Source organism: Canis lupus, chromosome 3 (genome assembly GCF_003254725.2).
Source record: "Canis lupus dingo isolate Sandy chromosome 3, ASM325472v2, whole genome shotgun sequence".
Lineage (NCBI taxonomy): Eukaryota > Metazoa > Chordata > Mammalia > Carnivora > Canidae > Canis > Canis lupus.
Genome location: NC_064245.1, coordinates 38,195,464 through 38,209,039, shown reverse-complemented (window position 1 = coordinate 38,209,039; position 13,576 = coordinate 38,195,464). Strand labels below are relative to the sequence as shown.

At 44.7% G+C, this 13,576-nt stretch overlaps 1 protein-coding gene across 2 annotated transcripts in view; it reads right to left on the bottom strand.

The window, feature by feature from the left end:
* APBA2 (amyloid beta precursor protein binding family A member 2) overlaps positions 1-13,576 on the bottom strand; it is a 238,826-nt gene that overhangs the window by 178,694 nt on the left and 46,556 nt on the right. For both annotated transcript variants that reach the window (XM_025438064.3, XM_025438065.3), the window contains exon 2: positions 9,175-9,281. The gene's annotated coding sequence lies outside the window, so the exon portion shown is untranslated. The remainder of the gene's footprint in view (positions 1-9,174; positions 9,282-13,576) is intronic.

Genomic DNA, 13,576 nt, shown 5'->3' with positions numbered 1-13,576 from the left:
AGGGAAGACCAAAGTCAAGGATGGGGAGATAAAACCAAGGAGGATTCTGACACCTCCAGCACCTACAGCTACAGGAGACATGACATAAGGCCCAGCCCCTAATGAAGTTTGCATAAACCCTCACATGAAAGGCTTGTTACCTCAGTTATTTTTCCAACAGGATATGTCTGGCTTTCAACAAATTATAAGGCATATTGAAGATTAAATAAATAAATAAATATAAATATATATATTTTAAAACCCACATTTAAAAAAGATAAATCAAGCATTATAGCTAGATTCAGATATAACACAGATTTTGGAATTACCACACTGGGAAATTAAAATAATAATGATTAATATGTTAAGGGTTCTAATGGGAAAAATAGACAACAGAGAAAAACACAAGTAATATAAACAGAAGGATGGAAAGTCTAAGAATCAAAAAGAGATGCCAGAATTTCTTTTCTAAAAAAGAGGGAGGGGGAAAAAGAGAAAGAGAGAGAGAGAGAGAAGGGGAAAGGAGAAAGGAGAAAGAGAATCTTAAGCAGGCTCCATGCCCAGAGCAGAGCCCGATGAGGGGCTTGATATCACAACCCTGAGGTCATGACGTGAGCCAAAATCAACAGTTGGACACTTAACCAACTAAGCCACCCAGGCACCCTGATGCTAGAAATTTTCTTTAAAAAAAGAATCTATAGGAATGCCTGGGTGGCTCAGTCAGTTGAGTGTCTTGGTTTTGGCTCAGGTCATGGTCTCAGAATTCCTGAGATCAAGCCCTTACACTGGGTTCCTTGTTCAGTTGGTAGTCTACTTGTCCTTCTCCCTCTCCTCCTCCCCCTGGTTCGCTCTCACTCTCACACTCCCTCTCTCCCTAGAATAAAATCTTAAAGAAAAAAAAAAGAACCTGTAATAGAAATGAAGAATGCCTTTGAAAATGAAGAATATTCGATTCAAAATAGCTGAGGACCAAACTGGTGAGCTTGAAGATAGATCATTAGAAACTTTACCAACTGGGGACACCTGGGTGGCTTAGCAGTTTAGAGCCTGCCTTCGGCCCAGGGCATGATCCTGGAGTCCTGAGATCAAGTCCCACATCGGGCTCCCTGCATGGAGCCTGCCTCTGCCTGTGTCTCTGCCTCTCTCTCTCTCTCTGTCTCTCATGAATAAATAAATAAATAAATCTTAAAAAAGGAAGAAAGAAAGAAAGAAAGAAAGAAAGAAAGAAAGAAAGAAAGAAAGAAAGAAAGAAAGGAAAGAAAGGAAAGAAAGGAAGAAAGAAAGGAAAGAAAGAAAGAAAGAAAGAAAGAAAGAAAGAAAGAAAGAAAGAAAGAAAGAAAGAAAGAAAGAAAGAAAGAAACTTTACCAACTGAAATGCAAAAGAGGAAAAAAAAAAGAATGGGGGTTGGGTATAGCATCTAAAAATTGTGGGACAGTATCAAGTGAGGTAATATACAAGTAATTGGAATATCAAAAGGAGTCAAAATAAATAATGGAGAAGGAAAAATATTTCTGGTAATAATGGCCAAAATTTTTCCAAAATTGCTAACAGCAAACCAGAGATCCAGGAGGCTCAAAAAACACCAAACAGAATAAATACTAAAAAAAAAAAAAAAAAAGAAAAGAAAACAAAGAGAACAAAAACTGACACAAAACCAAAAAATATCTACTCAAGCTGAAGAAAACCAAAGAGAAAATGAAAATCATGAAGGAAACAAGAAGGAGGTGGGAAAATATTTTATCTAAAGAGGAAAAGAGGGATCCCTGGGTAGCGTAGCAGTTTGGCGCCTGCCTTGGCGCGATTGGCCCAGGGCGCGATCCTGGAGACCCGGGATCGAGTCCCACGTCAGGCTCCCGGTGCATGGAGCCTGCTTCTCCCTCTGCCTGTGTCTCTACCTCTCTCTCTCTCTGTGTGTGACTATCATAAATAAATAAAAAATTTTAAAAAAATAAAATAAAGAGGAAAAGAGTATAGAGTAACAGCAGACTCCTCATGAAACTATGTCAGAGGGATCCCTGGGTGGCGCAGCGGTTAAGCGCCTGCCTTTGGCCCAGGGCGTGATCCTGGAGACCCAGGATCGAATCCCACATCAGGCTCCTGGTGCATGGAGCCTGCTTCTCCCTCTGCCTATGTCTCTGCCTCTCTCTCTCTGTGTGTGTGACTATCATAAATAAATTTAAAAAAATTTAAAAAAAAAAAACTATGTCAGAGTAGATAAAAACATCAGACCCAACTAAATGCTGTCTACAAGAAACCCATTTTAAATACAAAGACTCTGCCAGATTAAAAGTAAAGAAATGGAGAGAGATACACCATTCTACTGCCAATCGAAAGAAAACTGGAGTACTGATACTAATTTCAGACACAGCAGACTTTAGAACAAGGAAAATCATCATGGATAGAGAGGGGTCAATTACATAATGATATATAATTTTATTCAATTCTTTAGGGAGATATTACAATCCTAAAATAAAATAAGATAAAAACAGAGAGGGAGGCAAACATAAGAGACTCTTAACTACAAAGAACAAACTGAGGACTGCTGGAGGAGGGTGGGTGGGGGATGGACCAGATTAGTGATGGGGATAAGGAGGGCACTTGTTATGATGAGCACTGAGTGTTATATGTAAGTGATGAATCACTAAATTCTATTCCTAAAACCAATACCACATTATGTGTTAACTAACTTGAATTTAAATTTTACAAGGAAGGTATTATAATCCTAAACAGCTATGTACCTAATAACAGAGTATTCAAACACAGGAGGCAAAAACCAATAGAAATGAAAAGAGAGATGAATCCACCATTATAATTGGAGACTACACCATCCTCCCAACTAAATGGTTATCGGTCAATAACCGATATAATAAGGAGGCAGAAAATTAACAAGGATAGTTCACTTGAACAGCACTATCAATCAACAGCATCTAATTGACATTTATAGAATATTCTATCTAATTACAGCAAAACACACAGTCTTCTCAAGCTCACATGGACCATTCACCCAAGTATCTCAGTCTGTGGGCAGCTGTAACAAAATGCCACAAACTAGCAGGCTCATAAACCAGACTTTTATTTCTCCCAGTTCTAGGGGCACCTCCAAGATCAGGATGCCAGCAAGGCCAAGGGCAGGTCCCCTTCTGGGGCTCAGACTTCTTGGTGTACCCCCATGTGGCAGATCTCTGTGAGGCCCCTTTAAGAAGGGTACTAATACCATCATGAGGGCTCTAACCACCTCCCAATGGTCCCATCTCCAGTACCATCACCTTGGGGGGCAGCACTTCAACAAAGGAACTTGCAGGGGGAGAGAAGACACAAATTAACTCATAGCAGAAATAAAAAAATACTGATCCCGGGCAGCCCAGGTGGCTCAGCAGTTTAGCGCCGCCTTCAGCCCAGAGCTTGATCCTGGAGACTCAGGATTGAGTCCCACGTCGGGCTCCCTGCCTGGAGCCTGCTTCTCCCTCTACCTGTGTCTCTGCCTCTCTCTCTCTGTTTGTCTCTCATGAATAAATAAATAAAAATCTTTAAAAAAAATCCTTTAAAAAAATACTGATCCCATGGACATTAAAGGGATAATAAAAGAATACTACCAAGAACTCTATGCCCCCAAATTCAATAATTAAGCTAAAATGTACCAATTTCTTAAAAGATATACACTACCAAGCTCACACAGGAGAAAAACAAACTGAATATCTGTTGTAAAGAAAATAAATCAGAAAAAAAAAAAAAAAGAAAATAAATCAGGATGCCTGGGTGGCTCAGTGGTTAAGCATCTCCCTTCGGCTCAGGGTGTGAGCCTGGGGTCCTGGGATCGAGTCCCACATTGGGCTCCCTGTAGGGAGCCTGCTTTTCCCTCTACCTGTATCTCTGCCTCTCTCTCTGTATATCTCATGAATAAATAAAATCTTTTAAAGAAAAGAAATTAAAAAGAAATTAAAATTAAAAGAAATGCTTAATAGCCTTCCCAAAAAATCACCAGGTCCAGATGACTTCTCTCATGAATTCTATCAAATGTTTAAGGAAGACAGGATACCAATTGTCTATAATCTATTTCAGAAATTAAAAAAGGAAGGAATGGGGTGCCTGGGTGGCTCAATCAGTTAGTGTCCAACTCTTGATTTTGGCTCAGGTCACGATCTCAGGGTCATAAGATCGAGCCCCACATCAGGCTCCGTGCTGGAGTGAGGAGTCTGTTTCAGATTCCTTCCCTCTCCCTCTGCCCCCACCCCACTTCCACATGCACATGTGTGCATGCTCTGTGTCTCTCTCTCTCAAAAGAAAAAAAAAAAGGAAAAGAAAGGAAAGGAACATTTCCTAACTTATTTTATGAAGCCAATATGACCCTAATTCCAAAATCAGATAATTACAAGAAAACTAAGACCAGTATCTCTCATGAACATACACTTAAAAATCCTCAGCAAAATATTAGGAAACAGAATCCAACAACGTATGAAAATTATATGTCACAACGAAATGATGTCTTCCAGGGATGCAATGTTGGTTCAACATAAGAAAAAGCAATTACTGTAAGCCTTCACACACAGACTAAAGAAGAAAAAACATATGATCATATTAATTGATGCAGAAAAAGCATCCGATAAAATCCAACACCAATTCCTGATTAAAAAAACAAAAAAAACAAAAAACTACTGGGTGCCTGGGTGACTCAGTGGTTGAGCATCTGCCTTTGGCCCAGGGCATGATCCCAGAGTCCTGGGATCAAGTCCCACACCAGGGTCCCCACAGGGAGCCTGCTTCTCCCTCTGCCTATGTCTCTGCCTCTCTCTCTGTGTTTCTCATGAATTAAGAAAAAATTTTTAAAGACTTTAAAAAATAATAATACATTTTAATTTAATTTAAAAAATTTTAAAAAACACTCACCAAATTAGTTATCAAGGAGAATATCCTTAGCTTAACAAAGGGAAATGCAAATCAAAACCACAAGATACCATTTCACACTCATATAGTTGACTATAACTTTAAAAAAAGAGAAAGAAAGAAAAAGAAAGAAAGAAAGAAGAGAAGAGAAAAAGAAAAAAGAAAAGAAAGGAAAAGAAAAGAAAAGAAAAAAGAAAAAAGAAAAGAAAAGAAAAGAAAGAAAAGAAAAGATAAGATGTTGGTAAGGATGAGCTGCCTGTGGGGTCTGGTCACAGACCCCTCAAATACTGGAACTCTCAAATACTGCTTGTGAGAATGTAAAATAATATAGCAGTTGTGGAAAACAGTTTGGTGGTTCCTTAAAAATTACCACATGATCCAGCAATTCCACTCCTAGGTATATTCACAAAATAACTGGAAACAAGTATTCAGACAAATATCTATATGTACACATTTAAAACAGCATTATTCACAATAGCTAAATGACTAAAACAACCTAAACGTCCACAGATGGACAAGTGGACAGACGTGATATGGTATATAAATATGCGATGGAATAGTACTCAGTCGTAAAAAGGAATGATGTTCTAATACCTGCTACAACTTGGATGAGCCTCATAAACATTATACCAAATCAAAGGTCCTTTGGGCTATTATAACAAATACCACAGACTGTGTGGCTTATAAACAATAGTTATTTCATAGTTAGGCTGTGACACAGAAGATCACATATTGTATGATTTCTAATTTTGTAGGAAACATTCACTATAAGTAAACTCATAGTGACTAAAAGCAGAGTGATGGCTGTCGGGGGATGGATGACAAGGAATGGGGAGAGACTGCTTAATGAGCATGAATGTTGCCTTCTGGGATGACAAAAATGTCCCAGAATGCAATAGAAATGATGGATGCATGACACTGGGAAGGTAAAAAATGTTACTAAATTGCATACTTTATCGTAAAGACATCTTTAAGATAAAGTATGTAATTTATGGTTAATGGTTAATTAACCATTAATGGTTAACTTCATGTTCTGGGAATTTTACCTCAATTTTTAAAAATGCAGATAACATCATACTTAATAGTGAAAACCGGAGGCTTTCCCCCTCAGATTGAGAGGGGGAGAGAGGCAGAGAGAGAAAGAGAGAGAAATAACATCCAAATGCTGTGGGGCACTCAAGATGATGACAAAAAATCATGTGTTGGATTTGTCAACACTGGGTGTTGGCGACCTGGACCTCATCTTGGTGGGAGAAAGTGTAGGAAGCCAGCCAGAGTAAGCTGAAGAATTGCCAGGCTGACTTCTAGTTGTTAGGAAACAGGGTCACATTTCTGCATCTTCTCTTTAAAAAATTAAAAAAATAAAAAAATAAAAAACTTTATTCATGAGAGACAGAGAGAGAGAGAGAGAGAGAGAAAGAGGCAGAGACATAGGTAGAGGGAGAAGTAGGCTCCATACAGGGAGCCTGATGTGGGACTCCATCCCAGGACCCCAGGATCACACCCTGGGCTGAAGGCAGGTGCCAAACCGCTGAGCCACCCAAGGATCCCCTCTGCATCTTCTCCTGAAATTGTTCAAAAACAAAAGAAGAGGAAACACAAATAAACATTATAACTGCTAATTAGAAAACTGAATTTTCTCACATCTAAGGGATATTTGTTACTATCTCCTGATCTAGTCTATCCTGACTGATACATATTTTATAAGGATTTAAATCAAAATTATGAAATAACTATACTGGTTAAATAGAGCAGCCCTACAGAATGAAAACTCTGAGTTAAAATCATATTTACCACAATAGGAAATCCAGAAATAACAGCACATACATAACCTTTACAAATATGGCAATAAATCCCAGAAGAAACACCTAAAAGCTGCAAGTGGTGGTCTATGGGGAGCAGGAGAGGGCAAGAGTTGCACAAGGTCAGTAAGGTGGTAGCCAAGAGTCTGCCATTTTTCTCATAAAACTTATAGAACTTCTGACTTCTTAAAAATATGCCTTTTTTTGAGGTTTTATTTATTTATTCATGAAAGACACAGACAGAGAGGCAGAGACACAAGCAGAGGGAGAAGCAGGCTCCTCGCAGGGAGCCTAATGAGGAACTCGATCCTGGGACCCCAGGACCACGACCTGAGCCCAAGGTAGACGCTCAGCCACTGAGCCACCCAGGTGCCCCAAAATATGTATATAACTTATATTGATAAAATAAACATAGTACTTGAAAAAGTGAACCACTCTGTCTCTCTCTCTCTGTGTGTGTGTGTGTGTGTGACTATCATAAATAAAAAAAAATTAAAAAAAAAAAGTGGGATCCCTGGGTGGCGCAGCGGTTTGGCGCCTGCCTTTGGCCTAGGGCGCAATCCTGGAGACCCGGGATCAAGTCTCACGTTGGGCTCCCGGTGCATGGAGCCTGCTTCTCCCTCTGCCTGTGTCTCTGCCTCTCTCTCTCTCTCTCTCTCTCTCTCTCTGTGTGTGTGTGTGACTATCATAAATAAATAAAAATTAAAAACAAAAAGAACAAAAAGAAAAAGTGAACCAAAGGCTGTGAAGGGGGCTGAGGGCAGTGGTATATGTCATGTCACAGCCAGAAAGGACCTGGCCAAGAATGCTATGTAAGCACACCTGTGCAGAGGGCTGGGTCCTAGCTGCCTCAGTTTCTCCAGCACCCAGGACAGAGCCTGGCATGTGATGGAGGTGTGGCTGAGGCTCTGGAGCAGCACCAGTGGTTTTAAACCCCAGCTTTGCCACTTCCCAGCTCTGTGCGTGTAAGAACTTCATTCAGGGAGTCGATCTGTGCCACTCCCCCAGCATGGTGCCACATCCAGGTATGTGCAGAATAAATGGTTCTCTTTGGGCTTTTAAGTTTTCAACAAGTACTTGAAGAAGCTGCAGCACTGCAGGGTTGACAGGAGGAGGGAGACAGAATGGGGTGGGTCACGATGTTTCCTGAAAGACAGTATAAAGTGGGGTTGGCATCGAGCAGCTCAGTGGGAACAGGGTCTGGATGAGTGACCATCAGGTGGAGAAGTTAGTCAGAGCAAGGCTTCTGGGGGAGGGCAGTGAGGGAGCCAACGGGGGTTTTGGGGGATGCTGTATAAGAACAGGGAGCTGGAAGGCCTGGCAGGCTGGCTACTGAGGGACTGGACGTGGGCAGGGAGCTCAGCCATGGCCTGCCGTGTGCTGCACTCAGGTATCCGCTAGGGAAAGGGCTCGTGTGGGATGATCACAAGGCTGTTGACGATGCCCCCACTCCTTGGCAAGAGTGCTGGGCTGCTCTGCTGACCAGACCCCACAGGCAGCTGGGAGACAGGCCCTGCCCTGGAAGGGGACTTACTACGGGTTGAATTATGGCCCCCCAGATAACTTCCAAGTCCTAAGATAGGGTCATCGGCAGCGGCCCTCATCCAATAGGACCAGTGTCCTTGTCAAAAAGGGAAATTTGGATTCAGAGACAAAGACACAGGATCAGGGCCTGGAACAGAGCCCCTCACGGTCACCAGGAGGAGCCCATCCTGCCGCCACCTTGACTTTGGACTCCGGCCTCCAGACTGTGAGAGAATAAGCCTCTGGTGTGTAAATCCCCCCCCCAACCCCGGCTGTGGTACTTTGCCACAGCAGCCCTGGTGACTCTCTCTACTGGGTGACATGGCAGAGGTGACATACCCTCAGACGCAGATTCACATGATGCCTCAGTCACAGCCCATCCACTAGAGGGAGGGATGGGAAGGAGGACTTTCCTCAGTGGTCCCCAAGCCTCAGGCTGCCCTGCCCTACCTGCTGACCCGGGGAGGGTCCGGCCCATAAGAGCAGCATCTCAGGCCAGCCAGCTGGGTCAGAACAAAGGCCTGGAGTGCAGAACAATTTAGTAATTATTATTGATAGGTCTGGAGGGGAGATCCTGCCCACATTCTGCCAGTGCTGACCGCTGGACTCCCAGAGAGAGCCACTCACCTGGATGCCCCCCACGCACCCGCACGCTGACAGGAAGGGGAGCTACCTGGGGAGACAACACAGAGCCACTGAAAACACCAGGGCAGCAGAAAGGCACCTGGCGGGCCTGACAGGGAAGTGGACAGGAACCCAGCAAACACAGTCTGTGTGGCCACCTGTCCCCTAGTGGTGTCCTGCCCTCCTTCCCATCTTTCTCCACAAAATGAAGGTAAATTTGAAAAAAAAGTAAAAGGAAAACAATGAAAACCATTTAGTGTGTTGCACTGGAGCTTTAGTGAGAGAGACATGTTGTCTCAGCTCCCACACAGCACATGAGCTGAGGTGCCCACACAAATGGTGACAACCACAGGTCCTACTCACTCAGAGTCGCCAGGCCCCAGGGGACTCTTGGCCATCCGCAGGATTGTCGTGGCCTCAGAAGTGGATGCACCCAGATGGACTCCAGCAATGCTTGAGGCTTCCGGAGACTGAAACGAGAGAGACACAAACAGGGCGTCAAGGGGCTGCAGGCAGGCCTCTCATTTAGGAACACATGGGTATTCTAGATCGGTGACAGAACGATCATTAAAAAGAAAAAAAAAAAAAAAAAAAAAGAGGCTAACAGCTCTCTGCACCAAAACGTTAAAAGCGGCTCACACTGTGGGATCAGAACTCTGGGGGTCTGCAGAGCAGCCCAACATTCTCAGAATCAAAGAGTTGCAAGTAGATCATGAGTCTCTCCGAGTTTTCGAGTGATCCCTCCTATTCATTCCCCAAGGTCAGCAAGCACAGAGAGCTAACAATTCAAGGCCACCAGCAGCCAGGCCCCAGCTGAAGAGAGCCAGGAATGTAATTTTCTCTGATCCTTTTGGAAGGAAGATACGCCGGTGGCATTCACGTTTGCAGGTTTCACTTACTCTCACCCGAAAAGAAGGATGTTTTTTAAGGTTCTGTTCCCAATTTGTTTTCTAAAACGCAAAATGCAACACAAGATACAGAGCTTGGTGTCATCTGCGTCATTCATCTTAATGTCATGTGTGACATACGTTGGGGGCAATTCTACAAAATAGACTAAACTGAGCCTTTTCAAAGAAAGGGCAACCATACGCACATGTGGGTGCACAGTGCAAGCCAACCCCTGTGCAAGTGACGTCATTTCCTCCCTGACACATGGGGACCTAGGGTTCAACCCGCGGCCTGCACAGCAGTGTCACCTGAGATCTTTGTGCGGAGCTGGACTACAGAGAGACATCTTGGCTTACACCCTAACTCTGCCCCTTACAGCCTGGGAGGACTAAGGAACCTACCCATGCTTCAGTTTCCCTACTTCAGAGGAGGATGGGAGCACTGAGATAGTGGGTGTCAGGCCCCATCCCCACCTTGGTCAAATGGAGACACTGACCACCCCCCCCACCACACCATGACTTAGAAAGTTCCTCGAGTTTAATGTCAATGGCTCCTGCCCTGCTCCCCGTCCACGAAACAGGCCACCCAGCTGAAGGCCTCCTAAATCCAAGCATGGGCCCTATGCCCCCTCCCATGGGCCCACTCTGATACCAATGGACAAGTGCATCACTGTCTGTGCAGATAACATGAAGGCCAAACCACACCTGTGCCTGCCCCCACCTACAGCCAAGGACGCCAATGGGGGGCACAGACGCATGATATTACATGACACGGTCACCAACTCTGGACCACGGTATGCAAAGCAGTGGAGCACCCAGGCCTGAGCTCTACCCATTGCTTCAGTCTCCCCGCCATCACACCCCAAGCCCCACATGCCTCACCCCTTTCATGCCAGTGTTCAAATCATTCCCTTTTTTGTTCCTCCAGAAACATACTGATGAACTCCTATTCATCCTTCAAAACCCAACCGGAAAACACATCCCTGAGCTTCAGTGTCTTCTCAGCCTGTCCTGTTTCTGCCATTTTAATTACCAACCGTATCCCCTGCTCCCTCTGGGAGCCCACCTGGCCTCTGGAAGGCAGCATTCCACAGACTACAGATGCCACCACTGCCAGCAAACCAAGAACACGGGCTTCAAACAGAGCCTTAAAGAAAGAGGGTAAACACAGACTGGGAGAGAACTCTGAATGGGAGCACTGAGTTGGGGCCATAGACGCCAGCCACAGCAGAAGGGAAGTAATGAAATGTACTACTAAAACTATGCTGAGCCCTGAATGCCAGGCTCCGGGGCAACTGTGACCTCACAGGCAAACAGGGCCACCATAAGTTTCTGACTGTGGACAGGGGTTACCATATGGGTTTGGTGCAGGACAGCCCAGGAGGGGCAGGGCTCATCCAGGAGCCCCCAGAAGGAATGTAGAGGTCGTCAAAGGGGTCCAACTTGCTAAGCCCCTTAGGGAGAAGAAAGAGGCACTGGCATTCACTGAGCCCCCCAAAGGGTACATTGATGAAGCTATTCAGAAGAGGATGCATAGCAAAGCTCCTCCCTAGCTCCTCCCCACTCCCCATGACCCCTGGCTCTGCATTCTGTATGGAAAGCCTCCTGCCAGTCCCCAAAGCTGCATAATCACTCTGCAACACTGCTTTGAACCAATCTGCCCACTAACTGCTACGGGCCACAGGCTGCCACATACAGCGCATCCCTGAGGCTAAAAACACAGCCAGTTTCTTGGCAACACACCTCCCCCAGGGGCCTTCCACAGGGGCAGAGGTGTGGCTGCCAGGGAACCAGGCACCCTCCATTCAAAAGTCAACCTACCATGTGTCAGGCTCGGATCCTCAGCTCTCTATCTGCTGCCATGGCCCTCTCTAGCAGGAAGCAGGTGACACTATGTCCCTCCCCACACCTTTTCCCTGCCCTCAGCCACTCACAAGGCTCACCCAGAAAGGTTCACAAGGAAATGGTAAACACTCTAGCAGCCCATAAATCCCCACAGTCATGAACTGACCAGGAATAACGCATAGCTCCCAGCAACTGCCCACCACCACTCATTGCCAACCCCAGAAAGAATGTGGGGAGGCATGGCGGTGGGCACTGGCATGCTAGGCCAATGCTGGTATGGCCTGGTCCTGATAACTAGCCACCTTGTCCACCTCACAACAAATGGTGAGTGGCAGGAAGACATGACCTAGGGCTGGGCTGGCACAGAGACACTGCCAGAGGACAGCCTGGCCTGTTGGGGGGGCATGGTGACATGGTGCTGGCAATGTCACACCCACCTCCAGCAGGTCCGCACGGACACTGGGCCCCTGCACAGCAGAAATATGGCCACGTTCTAGAAGGCAGAGCTCACAGGGTCAGGCCTGTCCCCAGGGTCAGAGGCAGCCCCAACTTTTGTAACCTGCTGGCATCTCTTCTTGCCTGAGGCCCTCTGTGTGCTGTGACTGCACTGTTTGGCCCTGCGCTGCCCCCTGCTCACACTCCCACAGGCCAGCACACACACAGCCCTATCTTCTCCAGTCAGGGGAAGATCCCACCACATCCGCTCACCCAGGCTCAACGCTAGTGAGCTCCAAGTGTGATAGAGGCCTTTCTCTACCTGGTCCCTAAAGTATCTTAGACGAAAAACATCCAGATGGCCACAGGTACATGAAATGCCCAACAGCCCTCATCATCAGGGAAACAGCTCAGAACCACAATGAGGTATCACCTCACACCTGTCAAAAGGGCTAGAATCCAAAATATAAGAAATATTAAGTGTTGGCGAGGATGTGGAAGAAAGAGAACCCTTGTGTACTGCTGGTGGGAAGTACAGTGGTACAGCCACTGTGGAAAACAGTGAGGGAGTTCTTCAAAAAATTAAAAATAGAACTACCATTCAATCCGGCAATTCCACTTCTGGGTATTTATCTGACAAAAATGGAAACACGAACTCCAAAAGATATCTGCACTCCCCTGTCATTGTAGCATTATTTACAATAGCCAAGATATGGAGACCACCCAAGTGCCCACTGACAGATGAATGGATAAAGAAAATGTGGTAAAAAAAACACACATATATATACACAGTAGAATATTATTCAGCTATAAAAAAAAAAGAAATCCTGCCATTTATAACAACATGGGTAGACTCTAATGGCATGTTAGGTGAAATAAATCAAACAGAGAAAGACAAAAACCATATGATCTTACTTATACATGGAATTTAAGAAAAACAAAAAGAAGCAAACAAAAACCCTGAGCTCATAGATACAGAAAACAGACTGGAAGAAAACAGAATGCCAGAGGTGGGGGGTGCAGGAGTGGGTGAAATGCATGAAGTAGATCAAAAGGTACAAATCCCCTTTTATAAAATAAGTCCTGGAGATGGAATAAACAGGATGGTGACCACAGTTAATAACACTGTATTGCATATTTGAAAGTTGCTAAAAGAGTAGATCTTAAAAGCTCTCATCATAAGAAAAATAATTTTCTGGGGCACCTGGGTGGCTCAGCAGTAGAGCATCTGCTTTCAGCCCAGGGCGTGATCCTGGAAACCCAGGATCAAGTCCTGTATCAGGCTCCCTGCATGAAGCCTGCTTCTCCCTCTGCCTCTGCCTCTTGTGTCTCTGCCTCTCTCTGTGTGTCTCTCATGAATAAGTAAATAAAATCTTTCCAAAAAAAAAAAAAAAGAATTTTCTAATTACATGGGGTGATGGCTGGTAACTTCACTTAATGTGGTGATCATTTTGCAACAGACACAAATTACTGTTCTGTACACCCAAAACTAATATAATATGTTAATTGTACCTCAGCTTAAAAAAGGAAAAGAATCTGAGAAGGCAAAAAAGGTAAAACCTAGGTTTGAGAAGACAGAAATGAGAACATACAGACCA